Source organism: Oryctolagus cuniculus, unplaced genomic scaffold (genome assembly GCF_964237555.1).
Source record: "Oryctolagus cuniculus unplaced genomic scaffold, mOryCun1.1 SCAFFOLD_42, whole genome shotgun sequence".
NCBI lineage: Eukaryota > Metazoa > Chordata > Mammalia > Lagomorpha > Leporidae > Oryctolagus > Oryctolagus cuniculus.
Window position 1 is genome coordinate 909469 of NW_027208206.1, and position 14036 is coordinate 923504.

A 14036-nucleotide genomic window follows, 5' to 3' on the forward strand; every position below is an offset into this window, starting at 1 on the left:
ATCCGCACAGTGCGTAAGAGTACTCCCATGCTACAGAACTCCCGTAAAGTGTTTCCTACACTCAGGATGCAGAACTCCTGTAAACAGCCTCTCACTACTTCCAATGTACAGAAATCCTGTAAGCTGCATCTCCCACACACAGGCTACATACTGTGTATGGCTAGAGCCATGTTCCAGAACTCCCATAGACTGTCTCCTACACTCAGGATGCAAAATTCCAGTAAACTGCCTCTCTCTACATTCAGCTTACTGAACACAAATAAGCAGCATGTCCTACACACAGGGTACCTAAAACTCGCGTAGTGCATATCGCTACTCCCATGCTATAGAACTCCCGTCAACTGTTTCCTACACTCAGGCAGCAGAATTCCAGTAAACTACTTCGCTCTACATCCAGCTTACAGAAATCCTGTAAGCTGCATCTCCTACACACAGGCTACAGAAATCCCGCATACTGAGTATGGCTAGAGCCATGTTACAGAACTCCCTTAAACGGTCTCCTACACTCAGGATGCAGAACTCCAGTAAACTGCCTCTCACTACTTCCAATGTACAGAAATCCTGGAAGCTGCTTCTCTTTTACTCAGACTACTGAAAACCCACATAGTGCGTAAGACTACTCCCATGCTACAGAACTCCCGTAAAGTGTTTCCTGCACTCAGGATGCAGAACTGCTGTAAACTGCCTAAACTACTTCCAATGTACAGAAATCCTGTAAGCTGCTTCTCTTTTACTCAGACTACGGAAAACCCGCATAGTGGGTAAGAGTACTCCCATGCTACAGAACTCCCGTAAAGTGTTTCCTATACTCAGGATGCAAAACTCCGGTAAACTGCCTCTCACTACTTCCAATGTACAGAAATCCTGTAAGCTGCTTCTCTTTTACTCAGAATACTGAAAACCCGCATAGTGCATAAGACTACTCCCATGCTACAGAACTCCCGTAAAGTGTTTCCTACACTCAGGAAGCAGAACTCCTGTAAACTGCCTCTCACTACTTCCAATGTACAGAAATCCTGTCAGCTGCTTCTCTTTTACTCAGACTACTGAAAACCCGCATAGTGCGTAAGACTACTCCCATGCTACAGAACTCCCGTAAAGTGTTTCCTACACTCAGGATGCAGAACTCCTGTAAACTGCCTCTCACTACTTCCAATGTACAGAAGTCCTGTAAGCTGCTTCTCCTTTATTCAGACTACTGAAAACCCACATAGTGCGTAAGACTACTCCCATGCTACAGAACTCCCGTAAAGTGATTCCTACACTCAGGATGCAGAACTCCTGTAAACTGCCTCTCACTACTTCCAATGTACAGAAATCCTGTAAGCTGCTTCTCTTTGGTTCAGAATACTGAAAACCCGCATAGTGCGTAAGACTACTCCCATGCTACAGAACTCCCGTAAAGTGTTTTCTACACTCAGGATGCAGAACTCCTGTAAACTGCCTCTCACTACTTCCAATGTACAGAAGTCCTGTAAGCTGCTTCTCCTATATTCAGACTACTGAAAACCCGCATAGTGCGTAAGACTACTCCCATGCTACAGAACTCCCGTAAAGTGTTTCCTACACTGAGGATGCAGAACTCCTGTAAACTGCCTCTCACTACTTCCAATGTACAGAAATCCTGTTACCTGCTTCTCTTTTACTCTACTACTGAAAACCCGCATAGTGCGTAAGAGTACTCCCATGCTACAGAACTCCCGTAAAGTGTTTCCTACACTCAGGATGCAGAACTCCTGTAAACTGCCTCTCACTACTTCCAATGTACAGAAATCCTGTAAGCTGCATCTCCCACACACAGGCTGCATACTGTGTATGGCTAGAGCCATGTTCCAGAACTCCCATAGACTGTCTCCTACACTCAGGATGCAGAATTCCAGTAAACTGCCTCTCTCTACATTCAGCTTACTGAACACAAATAAGCAGCATGTCCTACACACAGGGTACCTAAAACTCGCGTAGTGCATATCGCTACTCCCATGCTATAGAACTCCCGTCAACTGTTTCCTACACTCAGGCAGCAGAATTCCAGTAAACTACTTCGCTCTACATCCAGCTTACAGAAATCCTGTAAGCTGTATCTCCTACACACAGGCTACAGAAATCCCGCATACTGAGTAGGGCTAGAGCCATGTTACAGAACTCCCTTAAACGGTCTCCTAAACTCAGGATGCAGAACTCCAGTAAACTGCCTCTCACTACTTCCAATGTACAGAAATCCTGTAAGCTGCTTCTCTTTTACTCAGACTACTGAAAACCCGCATAGTGCGTAAGACTACTCCCATGCTACAGAACTCCCGTAAAGTGTTTCCTACACTCAGGATGCGGAACTCCAGTAAACTGCCTCTCTCTACATCCAGCTAAGAGAAATCCTGTAAGCTGCTTCTCTTTTACTCAGACTACTGAAAACCCGCATAGTGCGTAAGACTACTCCCATGCTACAGAACTCCCGTAAAGTGTTTCCTGCACTCAGGATGCAGAACTCCTGTAAACTGCCTCTCACTACTTCCAATGTACAGAAATCCTGTAAGCTGCTTCTCTTTTACTCAGAATACTGAAAACCCGCATAGTGCATAAGACTACTCCCATGCTACAGAACTCCCGTAAAGTGTTTCCTACACTCAGGCTGCAGAACTGCTGTAAACTGCTTCGCTCTACATCCAGCTTACAGAAATCCTGTAAGCTGCATCTCCTACACACAGGCTACAGAAATCCCGCATATTGAGTATGGCTAGAGCCATGTTACAGAACTCCCTTAAACTGTCTCCTACACTCAGGATGCGGAACTCCAGTAAACTGCCTCTCTCTACATCCAGCTAACAGAAATCCTGTAAGCTGCTTCTCTTTTACTCAGACTACTGAAAACCCACATAGTACGTAAGACTACTCCCATGCTACAGAACTCCCGTAAAGTGTTTCCTGCACTCAGGATGCAGAACTCCTGTAAACTGCCTAAACTACTTCCAATGTACAGAAATCCTGTAAGCTGCATCTGTTTTACTCAGCCTACTGAAAACCCACATAGTGCGTAAGAGTACTCCCATGCTACAGAACTCCCGTAAAGTGTTTCCTATTCTCAGGATGCAGAACTCCTGTAAACTGCCTCTCACTACTTCCAATGTACAGAAATCCTGTTACCTGCTTCTCTTTTACTCAGACTACTGAAAACCCGCATAGTGCGTAAGACTACTCCCATGCTACAGAACTCCCGTAAAGTGTTTCCTGCACTCAGGATGCAGAACTCCTGTAAACTGCCTAAACTACTTCCAATGTACAGAAATCCTGGAAGCTGCTTCTCTTTTACTCAGACTACTGAAAATCCGCACAATGCGTAAGAGTACTCCCATGCTACAGAACTCCCGTAAAGTGTTTCCTATACTCAGGATGCAGAACTCCTGTAAACTGCCTCTCACTACTTCCAATGTACAGAAATCCTGTAAGCTGCATCTCCCACACACAGGCTACATACTGTGTATGGCTAGAGCCATGTTCCAGAACTCCCATAGACTGTCTCCTACACTCAGGATGCAGAATTCCAGTAAACTGCCTCTCTCTACATTCAGCTTACTGAACACAAATAAGCAGCATGTCCTACACACAGGGTACCTAAAACTCGCGTAGTGCATATCGCTACTCCCATGCTATAGAACTCCCGTCAACTGTTTCCTACACTCAGGCAGCAGAATTCCAGTAAACTACTTCGCTCTACATCCAGCTTACAGAAATCCTGTAAGCTGCATCTCCTACACACAGGCTACAGAAATCCCGCATACTGGGTAGGGCTAGAGCCATGTTACAGAACTCCCTTAAACGGTCTCCTACACTCAGGATGCAGAACTCCAGTAAACTGCCTCTCACTACTTCCAATGTAAAGAAATCCTGTAAGCTGCTTCTCTTTTACTCAGACTACTGAAAACCCGCATAGTGCGTAAGACTACTCCCATGCTACAGAACTCCCGTAAAGTGTTTCCTACACTCAGGATGCAGAACTCCTGTAAACTGCCTCTCACTACTTCCAATGTACAGAAGTCCTGTAAGCTGCTTCTCTTTGATTCAGACTACTGAAAACCCGCATAGTGCGTAAGACTACTCCCATGCTACAGAACTCCCGTAAAGTGTTTCCTACACTCAGGATGCAGAACTCCTGTAAACTGCCTCTCACTACTTCCAATGTACAGAAATCCTGGAAGCTGCGTCTGTTTTACTCAGCCTACTGAAAACCCGCATAGTGCGTAAGACTACTCCCATGCTACAGAACTCCCGTAAAGTGTTTCCTATACTCAGGATTCAGAACTCCTGTAAACTGCCTCTCACTACTTCCAATGTACAGAAGTCCTGTAAGCTGCTTCTCTTTTACTCAGAATACTGAAAACCCGCATAGTGCATAAGACTACTCCCATGCTACAGAACTCCCGTAAAGTGTTTCCTACACTCAGGCTGCAGAACTCCTGTAAACTTCTTCGCTCTACATCCAGCTTACAGAAATCCTGTAAGCTGCATCTCCTACACACAGGCTACAGAAATCCCGCATATTGAGTATGGCTAGAGCCATGTTACAGAACTCCCTTAAACTGTCTCCTACACTCAGGATGCGGAACTCCAGTAAACTGCCTCTCTCTACATCCAGCTAACAGAAATCCTGTAAGCTGCTTCTCTTTTACTCAGACTGCTGAAAACCCGTACAGTGCGTAAGAGTACTCCCATGCTACAGAACTCCCGTAAAGTGTTTCCTATACTCAGGATGCAGAACTCCTGTAAACTGCCTCTCACTACTTCCAATGTACAGAAATCCTGTAAGCTGCATCTCCCACACACAGGCTACATACTGTGTATGGCTAAGCCATGTTCCAGAACTCCCATAGGCTGTCTCCTACACTCAGGATGCAGAATTCCAGTAAACTGCCTCTCTCTACATTCAGCTTACTGAACACAAATAAGCAGCATGTCCTACACACAGGGTACCTAAAACTCGCGTAGTGCATATCGCTACTCCCATGCTATAGAACTCCCGTCAACTGTTTCCTACACTCAGGCAGCAGAATTCCAGTAAACTACTTCGCTCTACATCCAGCTTACAGAAATCCTGTAAGCTGCATCTCCTACACACAGGCTACAGAAATCCCGCATACTGAGTAGGGCTAGAGCCATGTTACAGAACTCCCTTAAACGGTCTCCTACACTCAGGATGCAGAACTCCAGTAAACTGCCTCTCACTACTTCCAATGTACAGAAATCCTGTAAGCTGCTTCTCTTTTACTCAGACTACTGAAAACCCGCATAGTGCGTAAGACTACTCCCATGCTACAGAACTCCCGTAAAGTGTTTCCTACACTCAGGATGTAGAACTCCTGTAAACTGCCTCTCACTACTTCCAATGTACAGAAGTCCTGTAAGCTGCTTCCCTTTGATTCAGACTACTGAAAACCCGCATAGTGCGTAAGACTACTCCCATGCTACAGAACTCCCGTAAAGTGTTTCCTACACTCAGGATGCAGAACTCCTGTAAACTGCCTCTCACTACTTCCAATGTACAGAAGTCCTGGAAGCTTCGTCTGTTTTACTCAGCCTACTGAAAACCCGCATAGTGCGTAAGACTACTCCCATGCTACAGAACTCCCGTAAAGTGTTTCCTACACTCAGGATGCAGAACTCCTGTAAACTGCCTCTCACTACTTCCAATGTACAGAAGTCCTGTAAGCTGCTTCTCTTTTACTCAGAATACTGAAAACCCGCATAGTGCATAAGACTACTCCCATGCTACAGAACTCCCGTAAAGTGTTTCCTACACTCAGGCTGCAGAACTCCTGTAAACTGCTTCGCTCTACATCCAGCTTACAGAAATCCTGTAAGCTGCATCTCCTACACACAGGCTACAGAAATCCCGCATATTGAGTATGGCTAGAGCCATGTTACAGAACTCCCTTAAACTGTCTCCTACACTCAGGATGCGGAACTCCAGTAAACTGCCTCTCTCTACATCCAGCTAACAGAAATCCTGTAAGCTGCTTCTCTTTTACTCAGACTGCTGAAAACCGGCATAGTGCGTAAGACTACTCCCATGCTACAGAACTCCCGTAAAGTGTTTCCTACACTCAGGATGCAGAACTCCTGTAAACTGCCTCTCACTACTTGCAATGTAAAGAAATCCTGTAAGCTGCTTCTCTTTTACTCAGACTACTGAAAACCCACATAGTACGTAAGACTACTCCCATGCTACAGAACTCCCGTAAAGTGTTTCCTGCACTCAGGATGCAGAACTCCTGTAAACTGCCTAAACTACTTCCAATGTACAGAAATCCTGTAAGCTGCATCTGTTTAACTCAGCCTACTGAAAACCCGCATAGTGCGTAAGAGTACTCCCATGCTACAGAACTCCCGTAAAGTGTTTCCTATACTCAGGATGCAGAACTCCTGTAAACTGCCTCTCACTACTTCCAATGTACAGAAATTCTGTTACCTGCTTCTCTTTTACTCAGACTACTGAAACCCGCATAGTGCGTAAGACTAATCCCATGCTACAGAACTCCCGTAAAGTGTTTCCTGCACTCAGGATGCAGAACTCCTGTAAACTGCCTAAACTACTTCCAATGTACAGAAATCCTGTAAGCTGCTTCTCTTTTACTCAGACTACTGAAAACCCGCATAGTGCGTAAGACTACTCCCATGCTACAGAACCCCCGTAAATTGTTTCCTACACTCAGGAAGCAGAACTCCTGTAAACTGCCTGTCACTACTTCCAAAGTACAGAAGTCCTGTTACCTGCTTCTCTTTTACTCAGCCTACTGAAAACCCGCATAGTGCGTAAGAGTACTCTCATGCTACAGAACTCCCGTAAAGTGTTTCCTTTACTCAGGATGCAGAACTCCTGTAAACTGCCTCTCACTACTTCCAATGTACAGAAATCCTGTAAGCTGCTTCTCTTTTACTCAGACTACTGAAAACCCGCATAGTACGTAAGACTTCTCCCATGCTACAGAATTCCCGTAAAGTGTTTCCTACACTCAGGCTGCACAACTCCTGTAAACTGCTTCGCTCTACATCCAGCTTACAAAAATCCTGTAAGCTGCATCTCCTATACACAGGCTACAGAAATCCCGCATACTGAGTAGGGCTGGAGCCATGTTACAGAACTCCCTTAAACTGTCTCCTACACTCAGAATGCGGAACTCCAGTAAACTGCCTCTCTCTACATCCAGCTAACAGAAATCCTGTAAGCTGCTTCTCTTTTACTCAGCCTACTGAAAACCCGCATAGTACATAAGACTACTCCCATGCTACAGAACTCCCGTAAAGTGTTTCCTGTACTCACGATGCAGAACTCCAGTAAACTGCCTCTCACTACTTCAAATGTACAGAAATCCGGTAAGCTGCTTCTCTTTTACTCAGACTACTGAAAACCTGCATAGTGCGTAAGACTACTCCCATGCTACAGAACTCCCGTAAAGTGTTTCCTGCACGCAGGATGCAGAACTCCTGTAAACTGCCTCTCACTACTTCCAATGTACAGAAATCCTGTTACCTGCTTCTCTTTTACTCAGACTACTGAAAACCCGCATAGTGCGTAAGACTACTCCCATGCTACAGAACTCCCGTAAAGTGTTTCCTGCACTCACGATGCAGAACTCCTGTAAACTGCCTAAACTACTTCCAATGTACAGAAATCCTGTAAGCTGCATCTCCCACACACAGGCTACATACTGTGTATGGCTAGAGCCATGTTCCAGAACTCCCATAGACTGTGTCCTACACTCAGGATGCAGAATTCCAGTAAACTGCCTCTCTCTACATTCAGCTTACTGAACACAAATAAGCAGCATGTCCTACACACAGGGTACCTAAAACTCGCGTAGTGCATATGGCTACTCCCATGCTATAGAACTCCCGTCAACTGTTTCCTACACTCAGGCAGCAGAATTCCAGTAAACTACTTCACTCTACATCCAGCTTACAGAAATCCTGTAAGCTGCATCTCCTACACACAGGCTACAGAAATCCCGCATACTGAGTAGGGCCAGAGCCATGTTACAGAACTCCCTTAAACGGTCTCCTACATTCAGGATGCAGAACTCCAGTAAACTGCCTCTCACTAATTCCAATGTACAGAAATCCGGTAAGCTGCTTCTCTTTTACTCAGACTACTGAAAACCCGCATAGTGCTTAAGACTACTCCCATGCCACAGAACTCCCGGAAAGTGTTTCCTACACTCAGGATGCAGAACTCCTGTAAACTGCCTCTCACTGCTTCCAATGTACAGAAATCCTGGAAGCTGCTTCTCTTTTACTCAGACTGCTGAAAACCCGCATAGTGCGTAAGACTACTCCCATGCTACAGAACTCCCTTAAAGTGTTTCCTGCACTCAGGATGCAGAACTCCTGTAAACTGCCTAAACTGCTTCCAATGTACAGAAATCCTGCAAGCTGCTTCTCTTTTACTCAGACTACTGAAAACCTGCATAGTGCGTAAGACTACTCCCATGCTACAGAACTCCCGTAAAGTGTTTCCTACACTCAGGATGCAGAACTCCTGTAAACTGCTTCGCTCTACATCCAGCTTACAAAAATCCTGTAAGCTGCATCTCCTACACACAGGCTACAGAAATCCCGCATACTGAGTAGGGCTAGAGCCATGTTACAGAACTCCCTTAAACTGTCTCCTAAACTCAGGATGCAGAACTCCAGTAAACTGCCTCTCTCTACATCCAGCTAACAGAAATCCTGTAAGCTGCTTCTCTTTTACTCAGACTACTGAAAACCCGCATAGTGCGTTAGACTACTCCCATGTTACAGAACTCCCGTAAAGTGTTTCCTACACTCAGGATGCAGAACTCCTGTAAACTGCCTCTCACTATTTCCAATGTACAGAAATCCTGTTATCTGCTTCTCTTTTACTCAGACTACTGAAAACCCGCATAGTGCGTAAGACTACTCCCATGCTACAGAATTCCGTAAAGTGTTTCCTACACTCAGGATGCAGAACTCCTGTAAACTGCCTCTCACTACTTCCAATGTAAAGAAATCCTGTAAGCTGCTTATCTTTTACTAAGACTACTGAAAACCCACATAGTACGTAAGACTACTCCCATGCTACAGAACTCCCGTAAAGTGTTTCCTGCACTCACGATGCAGAACTCCTGTAAACTGCCTAAACTACTTCCAATGTACAGAAATCCTGTAAGCTGCGTCTGTTTTACTCAGCCTACTGAAAACCCGCATAGTGCGTAAGAGTACTCCCATGCTACAGAACTCCCGCAAAGTGTTTCCTATACTCAGGATGCAGAACTCCTGTAAACTGCCTCTCACTACTTCCAATGTACAGAAATCCTGTAAGCTGCTTCTCTTTTACTCAGACTATTGAAAACCCGCATAGTGCGTAAGACTACTCCCATGCTACAGAACTCCAGTAAAGTGTTTCCTGCACTGAGGATGCAGAACTCCTTTAAACTGCCTCTCACTACTTCCAATGTACAGACATCCTGTAAGCTGCGTCTGTTTAACTCAGGCTACTGAAAACCCGCATAAGGCGTAAGAGTACTCCCACGCCACAGAACTCCCGTAAAGTGTTTCCTACACTCAGGATGCAGAACTCCTGTAAACTGCCTCTCACTACTTCCAATGTACAGAAATCCTGTACGCTGCTTCTCTTTTACTCTGACTACTGAAAACCCGCATAGTGCGTAAGACTACTCCCATGCTACAGAACTCCCGTAAAGTGTTTCCTACACTCAGGCTGCAGAACTCCTAAAAACTGCTTCGCTCTACATCCAGCTTACAGAAATCCTGGAAGCTGCATCTCCTACACACAGGCTACAGAAATCCCGCATGCTGAGTATGGCTAGAGCCATGTTACAGAACTCTCTTAAACTGTCTCCTACACTGAGGATGCTGAACTCCAGTAAACTGCCTCTCTCTACATCCAGCTAAGAGAAATCCTGTAAGCTGCTTCTCTTTTACTCAGACTACTGAAAACCCGCATAGTGCGTAAGACTACTCCCATGCTACAGAACTCCCGTAAAGTGTTTCCTACACTCAGGATGCAGAACTCCTGTAAACTGCCTCTCACTACTTCCAATGTACAGAAATCCTGTAAGCTGCATCTCCCACACACAGGCTACATACTGTGTATGGCTAGAGCCATGTTCCAGAACTCCCATAGACTGTCTCCTACACTCAGGATGCAGAATTCCAGTAAACTGCCTCTCTCTACATTCAGCTTACGGAACACAAATAAGCAGCATGTCCTACACACAGGGTACCTAAAACTCGCGTAGTGCATATCGCTACTCCCATGCTATAGAACTCCCGTCAACTGTTTCCTACACTCAGGCAGCAGAATTCCAGTAAACTACTTCGCTCTACATCCAGCTCACAGAAATCCTGTAAGCTGCATCTCCTACACACAGGCTACAGAAATCCCGCATACTGAGTAAGGCTAGAGCCATGTTACAGAACTCCCTTAAACGGTCTCCTACACTCAGGATGCAGAACTCCAGTAAACTGCCTCTCACTACTTCCAGTGTACAGAAATCCTGTAAGCTGCTTCTCTTTTACTCAGACTACTGAAAACCCTCATAGTGCGTAAGACTACTCCCATGCTACAGAACTCCCGTAAAGTGTTTCCTACACTCAGGCTGCAGAACTCCTGTAAACTGCTTCGCTCTACATCCAGCTTACAGAAATCCTGTAAGCTGCATCTCCTACACACAGGCTACAGAAATCCCGCATACTGAGTATGGCTAGAGCCATGTTACAAAACTCCCTTAAACTGTCTCCTACACTGAGGTTGCGGAACTCCAGTAAACTGCTTCTCTCTACATCCAGCTATGAGAAATCCTGTAAGCTGCTTCTCTTTTACTCAGACTACTGAAAACCCGCATAGTGCGTAAGAGTACTCCCATGCTACAGAACTCCCCTAAAGTGTTTCCTATACTCAGGATGCAGAACTCCTGTAAACTGCCTCTCACTACTTCCAATGTACAGAAATCCTGTAAGCTGCTTCTCTTTTACTGAGACTACTGAAAACCCTCATAGTGCGTAAGACTACTCCCATGCTACAGAACTCCCGTAAAGTGTTTCCTACACTCAGGATGCAGAACTCCTGTAAACTGCCTCTCACTACTTCCAATGTACAGAAATCCTGTTACCTGCTTCCGTTTAACTCAGCCTACTGAAAACCAGCATAGTACGTAAGACTACTCCCATGCTAAAGAACTCCCGTAAAGTGTTTCCTACACTCAGGCTGCAGAACTCCTGTAAACTGCCTCTCTCTACATCCAGCTAATAGAAATTCTGTAAGCTGCATCTCCTACACACAGGCTACAGAAATCCCGCATACTGAGTATGGCTAGAGCCATGTTACAGAACTCCCTTAAACGGTCTCCTACACTCAGGATGCAGAACTCCAATAAACTGCCTCTCACTACTTCCAATGTACAGAAATCCGGTAAGCTGCTTCTCTTTTACTCAGACTACTGAAACCCGCATAGTGCGTAAGACTACTCCCATGCTACAGAACTCCCGTAAAGTGTTTCCTACACTCAGGATGCAGAACTCCTGTAAACTGCCTCTCACTACTTCCAATGTACAGAAATCCTGTAAGCTGCTTATCTTTTACTCAGACTACTGAAAACCCGCATAGTGCGTAAGAGTACTCCCATGCTACAGAACTCCCGTAAAGTGTTTCCTACACTCAGGATGCAGAACTCCTGTAAACTGCCTCTCACTACTTCCAATGTACAGAAATCCTGTTACCTGCTTCTCTTTTACTCAGACTACTGAAAACCCGCATAGTGCGTAAGATTACTCCCATGCTACAGAACTCCAGTAAAGTGTTTCCTGCACTCAGGATGCAGAACTCCTGTAAACTGCCTAAACTACTTCCAATGTATAGAAATCCTATAAGCTGCTTCTCTTTTACTCAGACTACTGAAAACCCGCATAGTGCGTAAGAGTACTCCCATGCTACAGAACTCCCGTAAAGTGTTTCCTATACTCAGGATGCAGAACTCCTGTAAACTGCCTCTCACTACTTCCAATGTACAGAAATCCTGTAAGCTGCTTCTCTTTTACTCAGACTACTGAAAACCCTCATAGTGCGTAAGACTACTCCCATGCTACAGAACTCCCGTAAAGTGTTTCCTACACTGAGGATGCAGAACTCCTGTAAACTGCCTCTCACTACTTCCAATGTACAGAAATCCTGTTACCTGCTTCTCTTTTACTCAGCCTACTGAAAACCAGCATAGTGCGTAAGACTACTCCCACGCTACAGAACTCCCGTAAAGTGTTTCCTACACTCAGGCTTAAGAACTCCTGTAAACTGCCTCTCTCTACATCCAGCTAAGAGAAATCCTGTAAGCTGCATCTAGTACACACAGGCTACAGAAATCCCGCATACTGAGTATGGCTAGAGCCATGTTACAGAACTCCCTTAAACGGTCTCCTACACTCAGGATGCAGAACTCCAGTAAACTGTCTCTCACTACTTCCAATGTACAGAATTCCGGTAAGCTGCTTCTCTTTTACTCAGAATACTGAAAACCCGCATAGTGCGTAGGACTACTCCCATGCTACAGAACTCCCGTAAAGTGTTTCCTACACTCAGGATGCAGAACTCCTGTAAACTGCCTTTCACTACTTCCAATGTACAGAATTCCTGTAAGCTGCTTCTCTTTTACTCAGACTACTGAAAACCCGCATAGTGCGTAAGACTACTCCCATGCTACAGAACTCCCGTAAAGTGTTTCCTGCACTCAGGCTGCAGAACTCCAGTAAACTGCCTCTCACTACTTCCAATGTACAGAAATCCTGTTACCTGCTTCTCTTTTACTCAGACTACTGAAAACCCGCATAGTGCGTAAGAGTACTCCCATGCTACAGAACTCCCGTAAAGTGTTTCCTACACTCAGGATGCAGAACTCCTGTAAACTGCCTCTCACTACTTCCAATGTACAGAAATCCTGTAAGCTGCATCTCCCACACACAGGCTACATACTGTGTATGGCTAGAGCCATGTTCCAGAACTCCCATAGACTGTCTCCTACACTCAGGATGCAGAATTCCAGTAAACTGCCTCTCTCTACATTCAGCTTACTGAACACAAATAAGCAGCATGTCCTACACACAGGGTACCTAAAACTCGCGTAGTGCATATGGCTACTCCCATGCTATAGAACTCCCGTCAACTGTTTCCTACACTCAGGCAGCAGAATTCCAGTAAACTACTTCGCTCTACATGCAGCTTACAGAAATCCTGTAAGCTGCATCTCCTACACACAGGCTACAGAAATCCCGCATACTGAGTAGGGCCAGAGCCATGTTACAGAACTCCCTTAAACGGTCTCCTACATTCAGGATGCAGAACTCCAGTAAACTGCCTCTCACTAATTCCAATGTACAGAAATCCGGTAAGCTGCTTCTCTTTTACTCAGACTACTGAAAACCCGCATAGTGCTTAAGTTCCCACAGAACTCCCGGAAAGTGTTTCCTACACTCAGGATGCAGAACTCCTGTAAACTGCCTCTCACTGCTTCCAATGTACAGAAATCCTGGAAGCTGCTTCTCTTTTAGTCAGACTGCTGAAAACCCGCATAGTGCGTAAGACTACTCCCATGCTACAGAACTCCCGTAAAGTGTTTCCTGCACTCAGGATGCAGAACTCCTGTAAACTGCCTAAACTGCTTCCAATGTACAGAAATCCTGCAAGCTGCTTCTCTTTTACTCAGACTACTGAAAACCTGCATAGTGCGTAAGACTACTCCCATGCTACAGAACTCCCGTAAAGTGTTTCCTACACTCAGGATGCAGAACTCCTGTAAACTGCTTCGCTCTACATCCAGCTTACAAAAATCCTGTAAGCTGCATCTCCTACACACAGGCTACAGAAATCCCGCATACTGAGTAGGGCTAGAGCCATGTTACAGAACTCCCTTAAACTGTCTCCTAAACTCAGGATGCAGAACTCCAGTAAACTGCCTCTCTCTACATCCAGCTAACAGAAATCTTGTAAGCTGCTTCTCTTTTACTCAGACTACTGAAAA